The sequence below is a fragment of the Lynx canadensis genome, chromosome B3 (assembly GCF_007474595.2).
Source record: "Lynx canadensis isolate LIC74 chromosome B3, mLynCan4.pri.v2, whole genome shotgun sequence".
NCBI lineage: Eukaryota > Metazoa > Chordata > Mammalia > Carnivora > Felidae > Lynx > Lynx canadensis.
This window is the reverse complement of record NC_044308.2, coordinates 30,890,163-30,911,830: the sequence shown is the minus strand read 5'-3', so window position 1 is coordinate 30,911,830 and position 21,668 is coordinate 30,890,163.

Genomic DNA, 21,668 nt, shown 5'->3' with positions numbered 1-21,668 from the left:
TTTTCCTTAATCAGGCAGCTTTTCTCAATATACTATAAAGTTGCTTGTGGCCAATGCCCCTGCACACACTTCAGGTTAAGGGTCCTGGGTGGCCTCCTGTCTGGGTATGAGTGTGTGTGTGTGAGTGCTTACCCTCTTCCTCTCCTCAGTGCAGCACAACCTGATAGCTAGAGGGCTGAGCTTCGGCCCCCATTATGGGTCATCATCCAAGCAGAGGTCAGGAGCACACAACTCTTAGGCTGAACTTGTGCCATCAGGCTTTGGGGTCCTCTTGTCCTTTGCCCACACTTTGCAGCCCTCCTCCTTGGTGAGACGCTCCCTCCAGCAACTGGTCTGGAGCATCTGGCCACACCTGAGAAACTGAACCCAAATCACCCTGGTCTGGGGCTGGTGTTGTATGAAGAGTGCCTCTTCCAAACTCTATCAGGAAGTAGACACCTGGGGCACCACGGTCATTCCCCTCAAGGGAACAAACCGCCATTCTTTTTTTTTTTATTTATTTATTTTTATTTATTTTTTTTTTTTAATTTTTTTTTTCAACGTTTATTTATTTTTGGGACAGAGAGAGACAGAGCATGAACGGGGGAGGGGCAGAGAGAGAGGGAGACACAGAATCGGAAACAGGCTCCAGGCTCTGAGCCATCAGCCCAGAGCCCGACGCGGGGCTCGAACTCGTGGACCACGAGATCGTGACCTGGCTGAAGTCGGACGCTTAACCGACTGCGCCACCCAGGCGCCCCAACAAACCGCCATTCTTAATAAGTGGAAATATTTTTTAAGCCAGGAAGCCTGATGCTCTAAATTTGCTAAAACTGGGTCAATATTTGGCTTCAATCCCGAGGACAAATATCAGTATGGAGAAAAGTTTTATAGTTGTCAGTGTTCTACAGACCAATGAATGTGGTCAATTACACGTTGTACAGATGGGCAGTGAACTGGGTGTTTGAAAATGTTACCTCTCACTTGTGTAGAAGCAAAAGACACATTTTTAGAAAGTATTTTCAAAAAGAGAAAAGTGGCACACTATAAAAATAAAATGGAAGAGATGAGCCTGATAGTTGGCGATCAACGTTCCATAACAAAACCGCGTCTTGTTTGTTGAACAAGTTTTTGCCCACTTGCAATGCTCTGTGAGTGCTTTCCCCAAGTGGGGATTCTCACTGAGGAGGGAGGGAGGGTTTGTGAATCTCTCTGGTCTCTCCCCTCCTTCCCCCCAGGATCCCCCACCAATGTGAGGTCTGGTGCACTGGCCCACCTGGCCTCCTGTTCCTCCCCACCCACCCCACTGGCCATCCTTCCCGGGACAGGCAGTGATATGATGCATTCAGCACAGTGACTTGCCCAGGGCGAGCCTCTCTCCCACTTCCATTTCTTTTTGGTTTTTTAAGCTTTTCAATGTTTATTTATTTTTGAGAGAGAGAGAGAGAGACAGAGACAGAGTGCAAGTGGGGGAGGGGCAGGGAGAGAGGGAGACATAGAATTCGAAGCAGGCCCCAGGCTCTGAGCTGTCAGTACAGAGCCCGATGCGGGCCTCGAACCCAAGGACTGCAAGATCATGACCTGAGCTGAAGTCGGATGCTTAACCGACTGAACCACCCAGTCACCCCTCTCCCAACCCCATTTGGGTGCCTAGCGTATCCTGGCTTGAAGGTTGGGACCCGGGTCTAGACTGAAGGCCTCTGGGAAGGGAAGATGCTTGACTTGACTTTGTGGGTCATCTCTCTGGATCGGAAGAGGATCCATCTGGCCGGAGGAGCAACCTGGTAGTTGGTGGGTCCCATAAATACGTGCCAAGTCTTGGGGCTCATCCACCTCCACCTCCCCATTGGCAGTTCTGCACTTGCCCTGTGAGTATCCCCATACTGGAAGGAGGGGATTTATTTATTAAATAAATAAAAAGAACATTATAATGGTTGAGAGAGAAATCGCGGAGAAAAGGAAAAAGGCTTCCTTTCTGCTTTTTGAACAGGAACGCTATAATTTCCCTTTGCACTTGGCCTGGCAAATTATGTAACCAATCGTGGATGCAGGTTGTGCTGGAGCCAGCTCTCACTGGCTCCCAACTCCATGTTCAGTGACATCATGTTAGAAGCTTAAAAGGGCCATGGTGGTAAGAGTACAGAAATCAGGCAAATGCTGCAAAACAGGACTTTTTTTTTTTTTTTTTAAGAGCTGATTGTTAAACATTTACCAGCACACCATTACAGAGCATTAAATAACACTGGAAACTTCCTACTCTTGTACTGACTAAACCCAAAGGCCCAAACTTCTATGGAGACAGTGTGGAGCCCTGGAAGGAAGGCCAGGGAAGAAAGCCAGGGACTGACCCGAACCACTTCACCACTGTTATCAGGATGAGGAAACAAGCTCAGAGAGGTAATGGGACTCACCCAAGACCACACAGCAGGACAACTGCTGAGCTTACATTTGGATCCAAAGTCCTGGCTCTTCGGAGAGGCTCTTTAGAGCTGCATGTCTCCTGTCCCTGCACAGCACCTTAGGCAGGGTCTGAACTTCGGGAATAACTAGGACCAAAGTGCTCGGGAGGAGCAGGCAGGAGGGGAGCTGGGGGAAGGACCCAGAAGTCCCAACCCTGCGGTTTTGTCCTCTTCCAGGATCTTCACAGCCTGAGGCAGAGGCCTGTACAAATGAGCAGCAGGACAGAACGTTCCAGCAGCCAGTGACTACATCAGAGGCACAAATATTTGCTAAGCCCAGGGGCCTCCCAGACATTCTGGCAGGATTGGGGAAAGCAAGTGTATGGAGCCTCTCCCTGTGGGGCCAGGAAATCCAGAGAAGGTAAGAGCCCCTTGAAGAGGTGTCCCCTGACCCCATTCTCTTTGTCACATTTGTATACTAGGCTCTCACACCCGTAAGTATGTAAAGTCCTATCACAAAGCACCTTCTCAGCCGTGAGCAGAACAGAGAGCTGACCCCCCTTTTACAGATGAGGAAAGCCAGGCCCACAGAGGGAACAGACTGTGTGAAAGGGCTGGGAAATGGGAGAGCCTGAAGTGGAGACAGGACCAGAAAGCTAACACCCAGCACCAACAGTCTCCCATCCTGCACTGGGTCTGCTGCCCCCTTCCTCAAGAACTTCCCTTAAGCCTTGGACTAGTTGGATCCTTAAGCTTGGACTAGTTGGTAGTCCCTGACCGACTGCCAGACCATCTTCTCTGGTCAGACCTCCCGTACCCTTGTTTCTTCTCTCTTCTTACCTCCCAGCTCAGGGAGCCCTTGCAGCCCCACACTCTCCCCCAGTCTTGCCCTTCCTGCCTTGCCTAGCTCAGACCTCCAGTCCGGGAAGCTGTCCGGGACTGTTCCTGCCCACAGGGCTCTTGCCCTCACAAGAGTGGGAGCATGAAGGACTGGAAGCAAGGGTCTGGATCCTAGGTGCAGCTCTGTCACCAACTTGCGGGGTGACCTGGGGCTACCTTGCGAGTCTCAGATTGCTCATCTGGACTCAGCTCTCCTGCCTCACCAGGGAACTGAGAGTCTGGGTGGGAAAATCCTGGCGGTGGACACAGGCCACAGCTGCTGGGGTTCTTGTCGGCATCAGCATTGTCCAAACTTTAGGCTCCATTCAGATCCATTGTCATCCAGCCACACCTTGTATTGTCTTCTGCCTCTGGGGAGGGCGAGGGGCTAGGGGAGGCCTGTGTCTGGACTGAGAGCCCAGCTGGGCTGGGTGCTGTGGGCCCAGCAGCCGCTGCTCCTCTCCACTGGCTCCAGTAAGCCAGACCTGGGTGTGGGGTTTGGGGGGCCTGCAGCAAGAGGGTTTGGAGGCCACCCTGAGTCCCAGCCCCTAGGCAGCTGGGTCCTTCAAACCCCCAGGGTGTTAACAACTTTTCCCAGTTAACAGCAAATTCCCTCTCCATGCCAACAAAATTAGAAAGGGCCCCTGGGAAGTGCTGGAGTCTTCCCTCCCCCCCACCCCACCACCAACCCTCACAGACTCTTGAAGGGCCACAATGCATAGAATCAGAGACTGTCACAGCAATGCACCGTAATTGTACAGATGAGAAAACTAAGACCTAAAGAGAGACGGGGACTCGCCACCACCGCGTGGAGACGCTAGTGTGTTCAGAGGGAGGGCCCTTGTCTTGAGGCTTCGTGGGCCTTCCAAGCGCCAGCTTTTTATTTAGTTGTAATGTTATTTTGAGTTGCTTTGGGGGATTAGGCCCTTTCGGAGTCACCCATTGGCGCCGCCACTGCTCCGGGTCTTGGACGTCTGAGGTTTTTGGAAACGAGGCCAATTCCCACGGGCGCCGAGCGACCTCCTGGAGCGGGTTCCGAGGTCCTGGACTTTCGGATGTCCCAGGACTCGGCTGGGCTCCCTGAAGGAGCGGGGCGGACTCTGGGGGCGGGGCTCCGGGGGCGGGGCCAGTGACTGTGACCCCGCCCCCCGGCCTGAACCCACTCCGTAAACAGGCGGCCGCGGCGCCTGGGGGCTTCTGCTGCAAGCCGGGCGCCGAGTTACATCACGGTTCCCGGGAGCTTCCTGCCCCGACGGCCAGGTCCCCGTGGCCCTCGCCTGCCCGCCTGACGCCGGTGTCCGAGGAGCAGAGGGTGGCGAGGCGCCCGCCTGCCCTGGCCTGCTGGCCTGCGCTCTCCCCGCAGGCCCGTGGGGCTTCGTGGAGATCTGGCTCGGCTGGAGGGTGGGGCCTCTGCCTCAGCCGCGCAGAATCTGCGTCTCAGTTTCCCCATCTCTGAAACCAGGGACTGCGTTAGGAGTGGGTGTCTCCCAGTTGGGGGACGAGGAGATGCTCCTTGAGCCTCGGGCGAAGGGCGGCCCTAGGAGGGGCAGTGACTCTGACTTGGCTTTCGACTTTAGCCAAGTGGTGGCTGCTCACAAAGCCACTTGACTCAGAAGGCAGTCGCGTCCCCCGAGGGCCTTAGGGACCACTCAGCCTCGCAGAAGAAGGATGACTTTGTAGTATCCTAGCCTACCCCTCTCCCCACTTGTTGCGGACACAGACCCTCTGGGTAAAATGAAAAACTTGGTCTCAGGCTACCACTCTCCCAGAGCTTTGGAAAAGATACTCGGTTGCACAACCTGGAGGGAGATTTCTGCGCAACAACAGCTTCCCCCTTGGGGCCTGAGAGAAAGAGGCTGCCTGAGGAGGCAGGGGGCACCTTGCGCTTGGGAGACACCCAAGCAAATGTGGGCCAGAGCTGGTGAGGGAGGCAGTAGAAAGGATGCTTGCTGAGATCTCCGGGGGCTGCCCAGTCCTGGGACTTGACTATTTGGTGATTCTGCACCTACGCTGTCCAAAAAGAAAAGCACTAGCCACATGTAGCTGTTGAGCACTTGAAATATGGTGTGGGGACCCACTCAGAACCCCAGAGCTGGCATGAAGATTATCTTAAGACATTTGAGATTCAACCAATGCAGGAAAAAGGCTTCCTCAGAGCTTCCCTTATCTGACTAAGAGCATCAACTTCTGGGAAGTGAGGCTACCATAAATCCTGTCTTCAAAAGAGCTTTATGGCCCAGAAGAAGATGAGAGACCATCCATACCCGTATAGATAAATATTATCACAAACTCTCTTATCTTATGTTCTCCTAAAAGTCCATTTGTCTTTGCTAAAGAAATCTATTTGTTTTTCCCATTGAACCACTTCCCTCCACTCACTTTTCCCTACTAAGGTCTGTAAACCTTTACCTGTAATAGTTTAAGGAGACTCCTACTTCCTTTGTTCCTTTGTTGGCTCCTGTATGCATACCAATACCCCTTTTCTCCTGTTAATTTGCCTTTTGTCAATGGAGTCCCAGCAACCGCACCTAGGAGGGTAGGGGAAACTTTGTTTCCCTCCCCTACAGTCACTAGTCCACATTGATAAGTGCAAGAAGTGTAAAATACACACAGGATTTCAAAGATAGCATGAGATAAAAGAATGCAAAATAGGGGCGCCGGGTTGGCTCAGTCGTTTGAGCTTCCGACTTCAGCTCAGGTCATGATCTCGCGGTTCGTGGGTACGAGCCCCACGTTGGATTCTGTGCTGACAGCTCAGAGCCTGGAGCCTGCTTTAGATTCTGTGTCTCCCTCTCTCTCTGCCCTTCCCCCACTCACGTGCTGTCTCTGTCTCGAAAATAAATAAACATTAAAAAAAAGAATGTAAAATGTATCATTAATAACTCCAAGTATTGATTACATGTGAAATCATACTTTGGATAAGTTGGGTTAAATAAAATATATTATTAAAATTAATTTCACCTGTTTTTTTTTACTTTTTTCATGTCTACTAGAGAAACTTTAAAAAAAACATATGCGGTTGGCATTATGTCCCTATTGGAAAGAACTACTAAATGTTAGGTAACCTTGTATCTTTGGGTTTGCTTTTACCAGACAACATCACCGGGCTTTATAAACTGAATGCTCTGCATCAGGTCCTGAACAGCTTCGGCGGGGGGCGGGTGGAGACGGGGGAGATACTGCGCCAGCCTTCGGGGAAGCTGCCAAGCCCCTCTTGGCTCTCAGCTCAGCCTGGCTGAGTCCTCCTGCAGTCCTGCCTCCACAGGGCACTCAGGCCAGCAGAAGGCTGGGCAGAGGGCTCTGAGGACTGCCAAGGCTCTGGGAACTTAGGGAAGGAGCTTCATGCAGGGCAAGGGTTCAGAAGACAGTGTAGCCCGTGGCCAGGAACCATGGTTGGCCCTTGAGAGCTGTTCCCATGGCCAGGACCACAGACAGGCCTTTCAGCTGCCCCAGTCCCAGGCCTCACTGCCCAGCACCTCCTGGCCATCTCTTAGTGGCAACAGAGCCTTCCACCAGCCTTGCCAGCACCACCTGGCTATGATGGAACAGGCTTCTCTGCTCTCTCATTCTCTTTGCCACCTCCCGGCCCCCAGGCTCTGCTTGATTAAAAGATATTTCTGATAGTCATTCAGGGGTACAGGTGGCAGTTTGGGGGAAAAAATATCCCAGGCTCAAAAAAGACAACTACAGCTGGTGTTTCTGATTAACAGCCCACACCTAGCAATTTGGAGGGATGGTCCTGCTTGGTATGACCCAGGTTTAACCCATGCAGCTGATACAAATGTGACAGCTTTACAGCCATGTAAAGCTAACCAGACCTGTACGTAGTTAAACAACCTTATCTAACATTCCTGTTTCTTCTCCTCTATAAACGTGCTCATAATAATAATAGCCGACGCTCTTATCGTGCTTATTGTGTGCCAGGCACTGTGCTAGTAGCTTACATTGATGAATTCATGTAATTTGAATCCAACTAGATTTTAGGCACAAACAACAACCCTATGAGATAAGCACTATTATTTATTTTTTACTTATTTTTATTTTATTTTATTTTTTATTTACATCCAGATTAGCGTATAGTACAACAATGATTTCAGGAGTAGATTCCTTAGTGCCCCCTACCCATTTAGCCCATCCCCCCTCCTACAACCCCTCCAGCAACCCTCTGTTTGTTCTCCATATTTACAAGTCTCTTGTGCTTTGTCTCCCTCCTTGTTTTTAGATTCTTTTTGTTGCCCTTCCCTTATGTTCATCTGTTTTGTCTCTTAAAGTCCTCATATGAGTGAAGTCATATGATATTTGTCTTTCCCTAATTCCACTTAGCATAATACCCTCTAGCTCCATGCATGTAGTTGCAAATGGCAAGATTTCATTCTTTTTGATGGCCAAGTAATACTCCATTGTGTATATATACACCACATCTTCTTTATCCATTCATCCGTCAATGGACATTTGGGCTCTTTCCATACGTTGGCTATTGTCAATAGTGCTGCTATAAACATGGGGGTGCATGTGTCCCTTCGAAAGAGCACACCTGTGTCCCTTGGATAAATACCTAGTAGTGCAATTGCTGAGTCGTAGGGTAGTTCTATTTTTACTTTTTTGAGGAACCTCCATACTGTTTTCCAGAGTGGCTGCACCAGCTTGCATTCCCAGAGATAAGTACTATTATTATCCATTGTCCATGGGTGAAGAAACTGAGGCACAGAGAAGATTTTTTGTTTGTTTGTTTGTTTGTTTGTTTGAGAGGGACAATGACAGTGCGAGTGGGAGAGGGGCAGGGAGAGAGGGAGACAGAATCCCAAGCAGGCTCCACGCTGCCAGTTCAGAGCCCGATGTGGGGCTTGAACCCACGAAACCGTGAGGTCATAACCTGAGCTAAAACCAAGAGTCGGATGCTTAACTGACTGAACTGCCCAGGCACCCTGAGGCACAGAGAAGTTAAATAAACTTGCTCAAGGTCACACAGCTAGAAAGGTGCAAAAGTGGTACTGAAACCCGGCAGTCTGGCTTTAGTGTTTGTACTCCAAACCACTGCATTACACAGCTTCTCCCAGGATGCTGGAGGAATCTAGTGTGTTTTGTTTTCCTTGACTGGTTCCTTTGCTAAGCAGTTTATGATAAACCTGTGGCATGTACTCACAATCTAAAAACTGTCTGCGATCGGCTTTAACAGATTAAAAATGATGAGATGTGACTGGGACCAAACTTGTGGGGAAGAAGAAATTCCTGAAAGAAAAAGATCGTTCTATCCTTCTTTGTCTGTTTCTCTACATGAGTGGGCAAGAGCACCCCGACTGAGAATGAGTGCAGCTTGTGAGAAGATAGACCCGCAGCCAAAGGTTGTTGTGGCCCAGGGTTGATAGGTACCCCCAACTTAGCAAACGGCCTGGGCGGGCTTAGAAACGTGGAGCCATATCTGGTCTGCACGTATGGGGGGGGGGTGGAGGGCTAAATTGCTTTGAATGAGGACAGGAGAACAAGGGGGGAAAGGGGGAAGGGGGACCTGAAAAGAAGATGCCAGCTGTGACCTGAGTGGGGTGTGGCAGAACAGGAAATAGCTGATGGGTTTGAAAACAAGATGGCCACTGCTTGTCTGCCTTGCTTGTTCTGAGTTGGGATGTTCATCTTCCTCATCCTCCTGACCTTTGGTCAAAGTCTAATACCAACGCTGCTTTGTGCCAGTGGGTGCTGAGGGGCTGGAGGGAGAGGGTCCGGCTTGGGGAGCAGTGGGCCTAGAGGCCACGGGCACACGGGGAGCTGCTGGGTGGGAAGTCTGCCTGGAGAAATCTAAGTTGCTGCCATCCTCAGAGTTACTGGGGGGTCACAGGGTTCCTGCCAGTTGCAGGTTGGGCAGTACACAAGGGTGTCCAGCCGAAATGGTGTCTAGCCCCTGAAATCCATGCTCTTGCCCCCAGTCAGGTCTCCTGGCACAGGGCTCCGTCTGCCCAGAGGGGTTCCTTTTCCGGGTCCATGTGGGCTTGGCAGCTGCCCTGTGGGGAGCCTCTGCTGACAGCCGAGGAATGGAGGAGGCCCCTCAGGTAGCAGCCTCTTGGGTCCCACACATAGTGTGGGTCCTGGGCTGCTGTTCTAGACCCTCCAAAGTAAGAGAAAGCCTCATTGGGCCGCCCAGGCCTTCCTTATCCTGACTCCTGACTCAGCCTCCCACTTTTTTCTGAGGCCTCCCTAGGCCAGCCTCCCCTGGGCAGTCTGTCTCTACAAGGGTATCCTGTCAGTGGCACCTCAAAGACACAGAGATGGGGCCCACGATGGGAATCCCTAGCAATATACTAGTATCAGAATTTGCTAACTAGAGTTTTGGCATTGTTTTAAGAAGTTAGGGGCGCCTGGGTGGCTCGGTTGGTTAAGCATCTGATTCATGATCTCAGCTCAGGTCACGATCTCACAGTTTCATGGGTTCGAGCCCTGCGTTGGGCTCTGTGCTGACAGCATGGAGGGGTCTGCTTGGGATGCTCTCTCTCCCTCTCTCTGCCCCTCCCCTGCTCGAGCACATGCGCACGCTCTCTCTCAAAATAAATAAACATTTAAAAAAAATTTTTTTTAAGTTAGAGCAGACTCACGATTATGTTCCTTTATCTATCCATTTATTCCTATCGTTTATATTAACCTATATACACTGCTTTTCTAATTTAGTGTCACAACATATCTTTAGGTATTTTTATTCCCAGATTACCAATGAGGAAACTGAGCTGGTAGTCAACGCCTGTCTGGATTGTACCAGTCTTCCAGCTCAGTAGGGGTGGGCCTGGGGCAGCCTGGGCTTTGGACCTTGAACTGAAGAAGGGGATGAGGGGAGCTGGGTGTGCCTGCGGGCCACAGACCCACATAAGAGCCACACTGAGCAAAGAGGGGCTTGTGAAAGAGAATGCAGGTGGACCCCGCACAAAGATAGAAAATAGGGAAGGAGGGGATAGGGTGCTCCCAGGGCCTTGTGGAAGCAGGTGGAGGCTAGAGGGATGGGAAGCTGGTGGGTGCCCAGTGGAACTCGCCCTGCAGAGGTCTCCTGGCATAAAGTGAGGGGGACTACCTTGAGGGTGGGGTGGGTTGCCCATGCCTGCTCCTCTGAGGTGAGCAGGAGGGAGGATTCCAGCTGGGTGAGCTGGGCCTTCACCCACCCCCAGGTGCTGTCTAGGGCAGTTGTCTGGAGGGGAACCAGCTCCATCCCTGGCAGGTGGGAGAGGATGAGCTACCGATCACAGCGCATGGTGCTTTTCATTCAAGACTTCCTACCTCCCTCCTCTCCACAATAAGAACATAAGAAAGGTTGGGGTGCCTGGGTGGTGCAGTCAGTTAGGCATCCAACTCTTGGTTTCGTCTCCGGTCATGATCTCACATTCGTGAGTTCAAGCTCCACGTCGGGCTCTGCGCTTGACAGCTCAGAGCCTGCGAGAGATTCTCTCTCCCTCTCTCTCTGCTCCTCCCCTGCTCTCTCTCCCTGTATCTCAAAATAAATAAATAAACTTAAAGAAAAATCTTAAAAAAAAAAAAAACATAAGAAAGGCATGAGCCGCATTTTAGAGATGAGAGAGCAGGCCAACCGTGTCCAGTGATGTGCCTGGGGTCACAGAGTTAGGCTGGGGTGCAGCCAGGATGCAAACTTGCCTTTGCTGGTCTGGTGGAGGAACTTGGTGCAAACCCCAGAGCAGTGGGTGCCAGGAATGGGGTGCTGGGAGCAAAGCTGGAGAGGGGGGAGTGGGTGGTTGAATACCCCCACCCCAAAACCCACCTTCCCAGCCCCTCCTTATTCGGAGCCAGGAAGGAGAGGTTAGTGGCCCTTTAGAGCTGTGACTAGTGATTCCTGTGACCACACACAGAGGTCATACACACCCTGACCTAACAGGCCTGGCAGGATGCAGCACACACTGAGAAAGAAAGCAGATGAATGAATGAATGAATGAATGCAGGAAAGAATGCAGGAAAAGCCACGTCTGGAGGTCTGTCTGTGCCCAGGGGTGCTCATGGGTGGACGTGACATCCTTCTCATCTGTCGCAGCTCCTGTGAGTCCCGCCTTGCCAGAAGGCCTCCATTCCGGGTGACAGAGCACAGTGTTGGGAGTGAGGAACCCTAGGCTTGCTTGACTCCTGGATCTGCTGCTTCCTGGTGGTGAGACTTTGAGTAAGTCACTTCACCTCGGCTTCCTCCTTTGCACAACAGGCCTATGAACCCGTAGCTCGGGAGATGGTTGTGCATGCCAGCCCACTAAGCTTCATGAGCTGTAAGTCTCTGCACTGGTATTATTTTCATTACAAGAGGAGTCAACAGCGCTGGACAGAGTCCACGGGCAGAGGGGTGGGGAGGAGAGAGGACAGGAAATGGGGAAGGGAGGAAGATAGAGGAGGGAAGGCTGAGTAGGGCTGGGGAGCAGTGCACACCCCGGGCAAGCCTGTGCTAGAAGAAGGGGTGCTCTTGCCTGTCCCGGGCCAGACAGTCCCCCCACGTGCATGTGCGCCGCTGGCACAGCCCGGCTTGGGTCCCCCCGACCCCTCAGGTTGACTTCCTCCGGGAGTATTGCCCTGTGCCAGCTCAGGCCGCAGCATGTTCACAGCCTCACTTAGTCTGCCTGGCTGTCCCATGTCGGTAAGTGACAGTTATCCCAATTTTCTGCCTGTGTAAACTGTGCTTCAGGAAGGTGAAGTGACTTGCCTAAGGCAACACGGCTAAGGAGCAGCAGAGGCGGGATGTGAGCTAAGGACGGGCACCAATCTTCCCTGGCCACTCGAGCACAGCACGAGCACAGAGTGTGGGCCCCCTTCCCTCCAGTCCCCTGGCCCCAGGAGCACATTCCTGAGATCATTCTGCTCTGTGAGGCCTGTCTTGACTTGTCACGGGGTGGGGAGCCTGGCATCCTGGTGGAAGCATATCAGGTCACAGTGACAGTCCCGGCTCCCCAGGGATTGGCTCCTGGGGGGGGGGGTAGTGCTGTACCCACTGAACCCACTGAACCCGAGCATGGGGTCAGCCAATCAGGGAGCCTGTCAAAGTTCAAAGGGATGCTGGCCACCTGAGGGGCTGAAGGAGGTGGCTTGGTTCTGGGCAGGCCCTGCTGAGGGCAGTTCATGGAGAAAGCTGTGGTTGGGTGGGCCCTGGGGGCCGTGTGGGCCTTTCGTGTCCAAGCCCAGCCCCATGTCTTGGGTTCATCTCCCACAGCCCTTGCAGCCTGGCTGAGCAGTGGACAAAGTCTCCCCAGTTCCCCCAAATGCCTTCTGGAACTCTTTGCCCTCAAGGGTTTCAGGCTTCCACTTCTGGGTACAAACGGGCCAGCTGCCCACCAGACACAAGGAAACATGGAGGCTTCCCCTTAACTGAACAGGGCCACTGCAGGCCTTTGTCCCTATTAGGATTTTCCTGGTGTGTTTACTGGCTGTTGCCTCAGAATTGGGATAGGAATGAGGCCAGAGCTGGGACTGGGAGCCAGATGGGGGTGAAGATGGGCTGGGATGGGGGCAGAATCTTAGGCTGAGAGCCAGAATCTTAAAAGCAGGAGATTTTACTGGCAATGAGCCTCTGCAGGGTGTGTGCCTCTCCTGCTGCTGGAGGCGAGTTTCATGACTGACCACAGCGGGCCATCAGCCCCAGGTTGCCTCGATCTGCAGGCCTCCTCTTGTGGTGGGGCTGACTTCCTGTCTGTCTGGGTCCCCTGTGCCTTTCACACTCGTTACTCAGGCCCAGTGTGCACTCCTTCCCCCAAGGCTGAGCGATGGGACGCCCACTCCTAGGACCTCTGCTGTTCTGAGTCTGGGAGAGGGAGATGAGATGTGGTTTCCCTGGCCTCTCACTCCTACATCGTGGCCTGGGTGCCAATGCCACCTGCATCCTACCCCCATAGCACTATTGCCCATCCCACACCCTGCCTCTCGAATCCTCTCTAGACCCTGGGGGTTGTTACTCTCATTGTCCCTATGTTAGAGATGGAGGAACTGAGCTTAGTCAGGGGACATCTCTGCCTGCCTCTGCCCCCGGAGCCACTCCATTGTGCTGTGACCCCACACACGCTGACAGCACCTCACGACTTACCACCTACTTTTGTCTCTTGCAGGAGGCCTTCTCTGACCCCACCAGCCACAGGCCATCCTACCCTCAGCCCCCTGATATTACCCCAACTGGTTTTGCCTTCTTCCCTAGGGGACCTTGGGGACTTGGCTATCCTCCTACCCTTCCCCACTGCCCTGCCCATATCCCGATGTCCTAACCAGCCAAGGGTTCCTGAGTAAGCAGAGCTGGTGAGGAGGTTTGTGTGGGTGCAGTGCATGGCCCTGGGGATTGCTGCGAGAAGCTGTGTCCTGCCTGAGGCTCCATTACTTCTCAGCTGCCCTACTCCAATCTCAGAGGGATTCTTCAGTTGGGTCCACTGCCCTATGCTGGGAAACCCATACTAGCAAGTGCTAGGGGGCATGTGTGAATGCAGGGAGGCCTGCTAGGACTTGCCATAGCCCTGGGCCCCTGAGGTCATGGAGACCTCCTGAAACCCCTTCCCAGGAGAGCTATTCAAAGGTAGACAGGCCTGATGAGGTGCTAATTACTGAGCTAATTGGAGCCTGTGTGAGCTACAGATGGCCTAGTTGACAGGACTTGAGGCCTGCAGGAGGGGAAGGGGCTGCCAGCAGAGGGTGAGGAGAGAGGCCCAGGTCCAGAGGGCCGTGTTTGTTCAGGAATTGTTGACTCACTAGCGCTGACCAGCTGCTTTGAAATGCAGCCCGGTCGCCTCTATACCTTGGCCCTGGCTTTCCCTCCACGAAAGGACTTGTCTTCTGAGGCCCTATTTGTTGGAAGGGTCCACTGAGCACTTTGCAGGGGCAGACTGCTCTGCTCTGGGGACCCCTCAAGGAGAAGGGAGCCCCCCCCCCCGCCCTGTCCTGGGGCCTCCAGGCTTGCTGCAGCCCAGGCAGACACCGGGCTGGGTGCTGTTGGAGGCTGCCTGTGAAAATAGAAGTGACATCATTGAGCTGGGTCATCTTTGAGGGGTCTGGTCTCACCCATGGCAGGCCCTGACTCTTTCTGGAACTTGGCCTGGGCCCTGTCCCGAGAACAGGCCTGTGTGGCTTCCTGAGGGGGCCGGAGAGCCAGAGGAGATGAACTCGTGCCCCGTGACCACAGAGACCTCCCAGATTGGGGACGAGACTGGCCCCAGACAGAGGGCAGGGGAGTCAGTAAGACCACTTGGCTGCAACCAGAAAGGCAACAAGTAGCACCCGCCTCCCTCACCCAGATCTCAAATTCCCTGCTTCACAGCCCACCTGCAGAGTGCAGGCGTGCTCAGCACCCTGGAGCTAGGGGGCACTCTGGCCTCAGCCGGGCAGTGTGTGGCTGTCACTCACGTTGGCCTAGGTATCTCAGCAGACCACAGCTCTGGCCCTGGCTCCCCATGGCTCCTGTCCACATTCTGCATTCTCTCTGGTCTCCAGGCCTTTATTGGGGCTGTTCACCCCACCAAGCACCCCCTCTCTTCTCCTCGCAGCCTAGTGAGGTCCTCCCCACTCCGCAGGCTCTGGCTCCCTCTGCATCCCAACTGCTGTGTGACCTCCTGCTTGACCCGCACCCACAGCCCCTGCTCCTCCACATCCCTCCCCAGGCCCAGGACCCACACTCAGGTAATCAGGAGAGACAGCTAGGAGGCCAATGCCCCAGAACTAAACAAGAAGATGGGTACGAAAGGCCTTTGGTATAATATTGGTTTAATAACATGATAATAATTGCTCTGATTTTATGAGTCCCTACTTCTGGGCCAGGCATTGTGCTTGGAACTTTCTGTACATACTTTCTCACAGCAACCCCCAGGAGCTCTCTTATTATCTCCACTTTCCAGTGAGGAAATGGAGGCTCAGAGAGGCCATGCAACTTACCCAAAGTCATACAGCAACTTAGTGATAGTCTGGCAACTCCCGTCATTCCCCTCACAACGAGAGGGGGCTTGTTGTTGTTGTTGTTGTTATTATTATTATTATTATTATTATTATTTTTGCCAACGTGTTTCCTTCCCTCTTTCCCCTCCCTCCCTGCCTGTTATCCTCTATCTGGTGAGTTTGCATCATTACTAGAGCCTGTGGGTCCAATTAGGGGACCTCCCCAAGGGAGCTGACTGAGGCAATCCCTGCCCCGAGGGGGCCTCCCTGAGCCAAAGTTTTAATTAGCCGTCACTGCTCTTCCTGAAACTCTGACCTGCCCACGGCTACACCAGCCCAGCCTGGCGTTGTGGAAAGAGGTGGGACTGGCATCTAACCCAGCGGCCGGGTGAAGCCACGCCAGCATGGCAAGGAGGTGTGCCTGGGCCCCTGTCCCACACAGCTCTCCAGGTCTACCTCAGCATTACCTCATTTAATCCATTAAATGGATTAATAAAATAAACGGATTAAGTGACTTAATCCATTAAATGGATTAAATAAATTAAATGCATTAATATTTGTAAAGCCCTTAAACCAGTGCCCTGCTACATAGTAAAGGGCTATATGAGTATTACATTGAAAAAACAAGGCAGGAGGGACAGGGGGAGCAAGGGGCAGGGTGAGGGCACAAGACTATTCTTGGACTTGAGGATGGCACGTCCCTGGGTCACCTGGCAATGCTGGGTGGCCGGTGTGTGGGCTGTCAGCATCTGTAATGCTTGTCCCCCGTAACATGGGAGGCTTGGGGTTCAGAGGAAGGGAATGAACAGGTATGGAGAGGAGGCTACGTGACAGGCGCTGCTTTGAGCATTTTACATACTGCACGCTGCCTTATAAGACAGGGGTTAGCATCCCATTCTACAGACGAGGCAACCTAGGCTCAGACAAGGAATTAACATGCCCAGGGCCACACAACCATTAAGAGGCAGGGCAGGATTGATGAGGAACCTGGGTGGCTCTGTCGATTAAGCATCCAACTTCGGCTCGGGTCATGATCTCGCGGTTGGTGGGGTTGAGCCCCATGTTGGGCTCTCAAATATAAATGAACATTAAAAAAAATTTTTAATAAAAAAAAAAGGCAGGGCAGGATTTAAACTCAGGTCTAAGCCCTGTACACTGGGAAATCTGACTCCTCTTGTCCCCCACCTCAAGCCACAGGGTGGTGGTCAATAAGCCCAACACGGCTATACAGCCAGTCCCTCTCTGCTCCCACTCAGCCTGCCCTCAAGCTCCCAGAAACTCTGAGTATGAGTGTTTGTGTGGAGGACCATGGAGGGCCTCGGAGACCCCTTTCCTGGGGCTGGGCTGTGAGTCTAGGCTGAGACAATGACAGGAGTTCTGAGGTTGCAGAGCTGAGGCCCCACCCCCACCCCTCCCAGGAGCAAGAGGCCTCCTGACCGTGACCCTGGCCTGGCTGCACGCCTCCCCCTCAGCAGCGGCTGTGCCAGCCTCAGCCAGAGCCAGCCCTCCCGACGCGGTTGCCTGGTAACCAGCCCTAAGTGACGGAAACCCCAGCAGGCCACTAACGAGGGGGCAGCACCAACCACCTGGCCCAGACCCCACTGCCCCAGCGGCTAAAGCTAAGGGAAGGTTTCGATGGACAGTCCCCCGGCCCGGCCTGCCCACGGTAGGAGGGGATGTGCTCTAGCACTGGGGGAGGGGGCCTGGGCAGGGCCAGGAGGAGCTGTGTTGGCAGCCCCCCAAGACCTTTGAACTGGGGAGCTGCGGGAAGGTAATTCCCTACGGAGGCCGAAGCGAGACAGACACTGGGCAGGAGTCAGGGCTGTGGGTACAGCCCGCCCAGGCCCAAACCACCATCCTGGAAACAGCTGTGCTGCTCTGCCCAGGGCACAGAGGTGGGGGAGGGGATCCCCAGAGAGAGGCCCTGGATGGGGAAAGGAAAGGAGGTGATTAGGGAGGCTGGCAGAAGTCCAGGCTCCGGGTAGGTTGCAGCCTCCTGCAACACTGAGGGGGAAATGCATCAGCCTCTCTCCTTTTCACTGGTCCTCCCCCTCCTCTTCTCACACCCCCAGCTCCAGGCTAGGGGCCTCCAAGGAGGGGGCTGCAGGCAGCCCAAAGCTCAGGTGGAGCTCAGCCAGGTGTTTTTCCATCCTGGGTCTGGGGATGGAGAGGGAGGCGGGGGGGGGGGAGAGGCCGCGTCAAAACAAGAAGGAAGCCGGTGTGCAGACTGGACAGGCTTTCAGGAGACCTAGGTTCAAGGCCCGCCCACCCCAGACCCCGGGCATGTGGCTGCCCCTCTCTGGGCCTCAGTGTTTCCTTGTTGAAGTGGGCTTGGCAGCAGGCTGTTGCTGGTCTGAGGTTTGGTGTCATGGGTCCCGGGAGGCTGAGAGGGGAAGTACAGGGGCTTTAGGGGAGCTCCCTTCAGGCCCTCATCTCTGGGCCCAAGGAAGTTTTTCTGCTTTTCTTCCCTTTCAGATGAGCAGAGCCCTGCTTTACCATTAGACCTCCACTCCCTAACCATGGCCAGACTCCACCCGCTGCTGGGCACTAGAGTATCAGCATTCAGGCGGACCCCAGGCCCTGCCCTGGAAGAGGTCCCTGCCCAGTCTAGCAGGGCAGCCAGGCTTATAACCAGGCCGTGTTAGCATAGGGAACTGAGGCTAGGCTAGGGCGGAGTGGAGTTTGCAATGCTGTGAGGCTTCAGAAGAAGCCCAGCCTAGAGTTCTGGAAGGCTTCCCATAGGAGAGGGCCTGAGCTGTCCTGAAGACCAGCGGGAATTAGCAAAGAAAGAGCTGGACAAGCAGCAGAGGCCAGTGCTCTCAGCCCACGAGAGCATATTCTAAAGCATAGAGGTATGCCCCAGCGAGGCCCTGAGGCTGGCTCTGGGGGCTCTAGTGGTAGGCTGGTTGGAGGGGGCCAGTTAGGAGGCAGGCAGAAGCCAGAGTGAGAAACTGGATCCTGGGTACTGGGGAGCCATGGGAAGCTCCAAGCTGGGGGGTGACGGGGTCAGATGTGGGCATTAGAAAGACCTCTCTAGAGGTAGGAAGGTAATGTTTCCCACTGCTTACAAAACCAAGCCAGACCCCCTCGTCCCCCCGCCCCCCCCCGCCCCGCCCCCGTGGCTGGGCTCTGGCACAACCAGAATGGGGGACCCTACACAGTACCCTATTCTTCAGGCCTCTCTTGGGCAGCCCATCCCTACAGAAACACACGTCACACTGAAATGCCACAGTCTGTTTCACATCTGTCTCTCTCAGTGCACTGGGAAACAGCACTGGAAGGAAGGATGGGAAGGATGGTTAATCCACCCTGGCTGTTAATTAATCAAAGTGCTCCCCCCTCCCCTGCAGTAAGGCCCCAAAATTACTGTGTGTGGGCTTTTTCTGTGTAGCCAGTAGGCTGGCAGGCACAGTCCTCCAGAGGGGCCCAGTGAAAGCCCATCTCCCTTTCCTGGTCTTTGGGATTCCCCTCTGAGAGACTCTGATTTCCTCGGGAGGTGGAGTGGGGCTCCTCTGGAATTTGGGGGCTTCCCACTCCCTGCTCACCTGGTAGGACAGCAGGTTACTGCCTCCCCAGCGGAAGGAAGCTCTGGCTTGCCAGCATACCCATGGGAGGGGCTGAGCTCACTCTGATGAGATGCCTTGACCCTGCCCCTCACCCCAGGTCCTATCCAACCCAGACTCCCTAAGATGGTGTGAGTCCACACTGATGGCTGCTGGGTCAGCGCAGCCCTCAGGCTTTGTGTGGGTGGGTGGCAGAGAGTTCCTGACCACCAACTGTACCTGAGCCTTTGCTCAGAATGGTTTGGGGTCACAGTTCTTCGTGGGGAGTCCCAGCTCCTCCATTTCTTGGCTCTGTGGGCAAGCCACTTCCCCCTCCTCCTCTAGAGCTACCACTGGTTAAGGTCTTACCATAAAGCAAGCTGTGAACTCATTGGATTTGCATGAGCCCTGTGACATGTTCTCATTATACCCATTTGATGAGCAAACTGAGAGGTTAAGGGGCTGCCTTAAGGTCACACAGCTCGGTAAGTCAAACCTGTTTGCCTGTTTTTCAGACCCCGGCTTCATATGGTTGTTGTAAGAATTAAATGAGATGCGTATTAAGTGACCAGCACAGGGCCATGTGTCAAGTAGGAGCGCCTTGTCTAGCCCACCCACCAACACTGAAATATTCCTCTGCTAAGTGGGAGTAGGAAAGGGATGAGGAAGCAGAAAGGGCAGACAGTGCTGCAGCAGCAGTCCAAGGGCCTTCCTGGAGGAGGCAATGTGTATAGTTGGGTCTGAAAGGATTGGAGAGAGCACTGCTGTGTGTCTCAGGGAAAGATGCCATACTTCTCTGTTTCTCTGCCTGTAGAGTGGCTGTGGGAGCCACATCTCCCTCCTCTGGGGTGAGAAGAAGCTCCTCGGAGGGAGGAAAGAGATTTGTAAATAGCAAATGTGGCCTCATTAGAGGGAACAACATTATTAATAACTGTAGGTACAGCTGAGGTTCGGGGAGGTGACCTTTTACCTCACCTTCCCAGAGAGCCAAGGGGGAGTAATCAGGGGTGGGGTACAGGAGGAGTGTGTGCCTGTAGAGCCTGTGCAGACCTGGTGGGGGGAGGGGGGGAAGCTGGGGGAGTGTGAAACCTCCCTTCCAGACTTTTCTATGCTACTTTTCTTGGTTTACCCCACCCGAGAAGCCCACAGAAAGACAGGCTGCTCCCTTCTCTGCTTTTGTTAACACTGTCCCTTCCAGCCACAACACCATTTCTCCTCCCCACGACCACAGCCTAATAAACACGTGGAGGCTCCCAAGGCAGTCACCTTGTGTTGATTACCTTCCTTCATCCATGAGACACCTGATAGCGGCTTTTCTTCACAGTCTGCACATACATGACCCCTGGGGTAGAGAAGAAAAGGACAAGGTTGGGCCTTCAGGAGTTCACAGCTGATACCCTATAGAGCTTTTTACCACTTATAGGCAATTTCCCACACTGATTTTGTGCAACACTCACCTCAGTCTGTGAGGCAGATCTCAAGGTTCCCATTTTGCTGATGAGGAAATTGAGGCTCAGAAAGTAACAACAAAGTGGCTCCCAAGTTCCCTACCGTGTCCTTGCATTTGTAGTGCAAGCTTTTTAAGTGATGCTGAAAAGGAAGGGGCGAGATACTGATTAAGGGGGCTGCTGTCTTTGTGGATTAAGGCAAGACTCAGTGGGGCTGCAGAATCTTAACTGGCCCCTAGGGTCTCACCAGGCTCATCCCGGCCTGGGTGGGTCCCACTCGGGCTCAGAGAGATTGGAGAGAACATCGGGTGAACTGAGCACACAACCTGAGAGTCCTAGCTCCTAAGAACTGAACCTCCTCCCACCCCTTAGCCGCAGGGCAGAGGTGAGAGAACCGGGTGTTGGGCTAAAGAACGGGGAGGGGAGTGCAGAGGTGGTGAGGAGCAAGAGTGGGGACGAACAGCCTGTTAACGGGGGCCTGGCCAATACCCCCAGTTGTCACACACAGGTGCACCTTCCTGATGCCAAGGTGCAGGAGCCAGGAGATCTGAGTTTTTATCCCAACCTGCTGTGGACCCTCGGGAGAGCCCCAAACCTCTCTGATTGTCTGCTCCCCAGTTCTCTCCAAACTATTTCTAAGGACCCTCCAGCTCTCAACGAAGTGATACTCTCTCCCCCTCCCTGCCACCCAGGTGACCTCCACTTCCTCTTCCCTTTCTACCTCTAGTGTCCAGCCCCTCCTCCTCAGCTCCAGCTGCTTCCTGACTCTTGGAACCTATGGCCTCAGGCCTGCTTTGCCCTCTGACTCAGGCAGCCCTGACCTTTGGGATCCAAGCAGGTGGCCTGGGTGGTTTTGCCCCATGAACTTGCTCTGACCTTTGGCATGTCCACCTGCCTCCCCACTCCTCCACTGCACACACCTGTCCCCAGTCCTTGGACAGCCCAGGAACTGTGAGGGACCAGCTTTCTTTTGAAAAGGTAGCAGCACTGAGAGGCTTCACATCCAAAATCAGATGGTTCAGAGAGTCAGGGCAAATGGAGACAGCCGGTGGGCCTCTCCAGCCCCTCTCTCAGCAACATATCATTCCTGTCTGGGAATGCTCCACGCCATCCCACCTCGCAGGCTTCACATGCTCAGACCTGTCTTACTGAGGGAGATTTGCCAAAAAGGTTCAGAGGTGCCCACTGAGGCCACTTCGTAACCCCCAGCACCCTCACTCCTGGCTCATTACGGTGATGGGGAAATCACCTCTTCCTCAGATACATGTGGTGCCCTAACAGGGACTGACATATGTTGGTCTGGAATTTGCTCTCACTGGCTGCACTGAGATTGAGGGACAGACTAAGGAACCCTTCTCCAGCTCTCTAATGCAACTAGTTAGTACTGGCCAAGGGAACCGGAGCACCTACTGTGTGCCAGATATCTTAATACAACCTCTTCTAAGCCTTTACAGCACCACCACTATGATATAATTCGTTTTACTAAAATAAGGAAACTGACGCCCAAAGAGGTCAAGTGGCATGCACGAGGCCACGTAGCTAGAAAGTGGCAATGAATG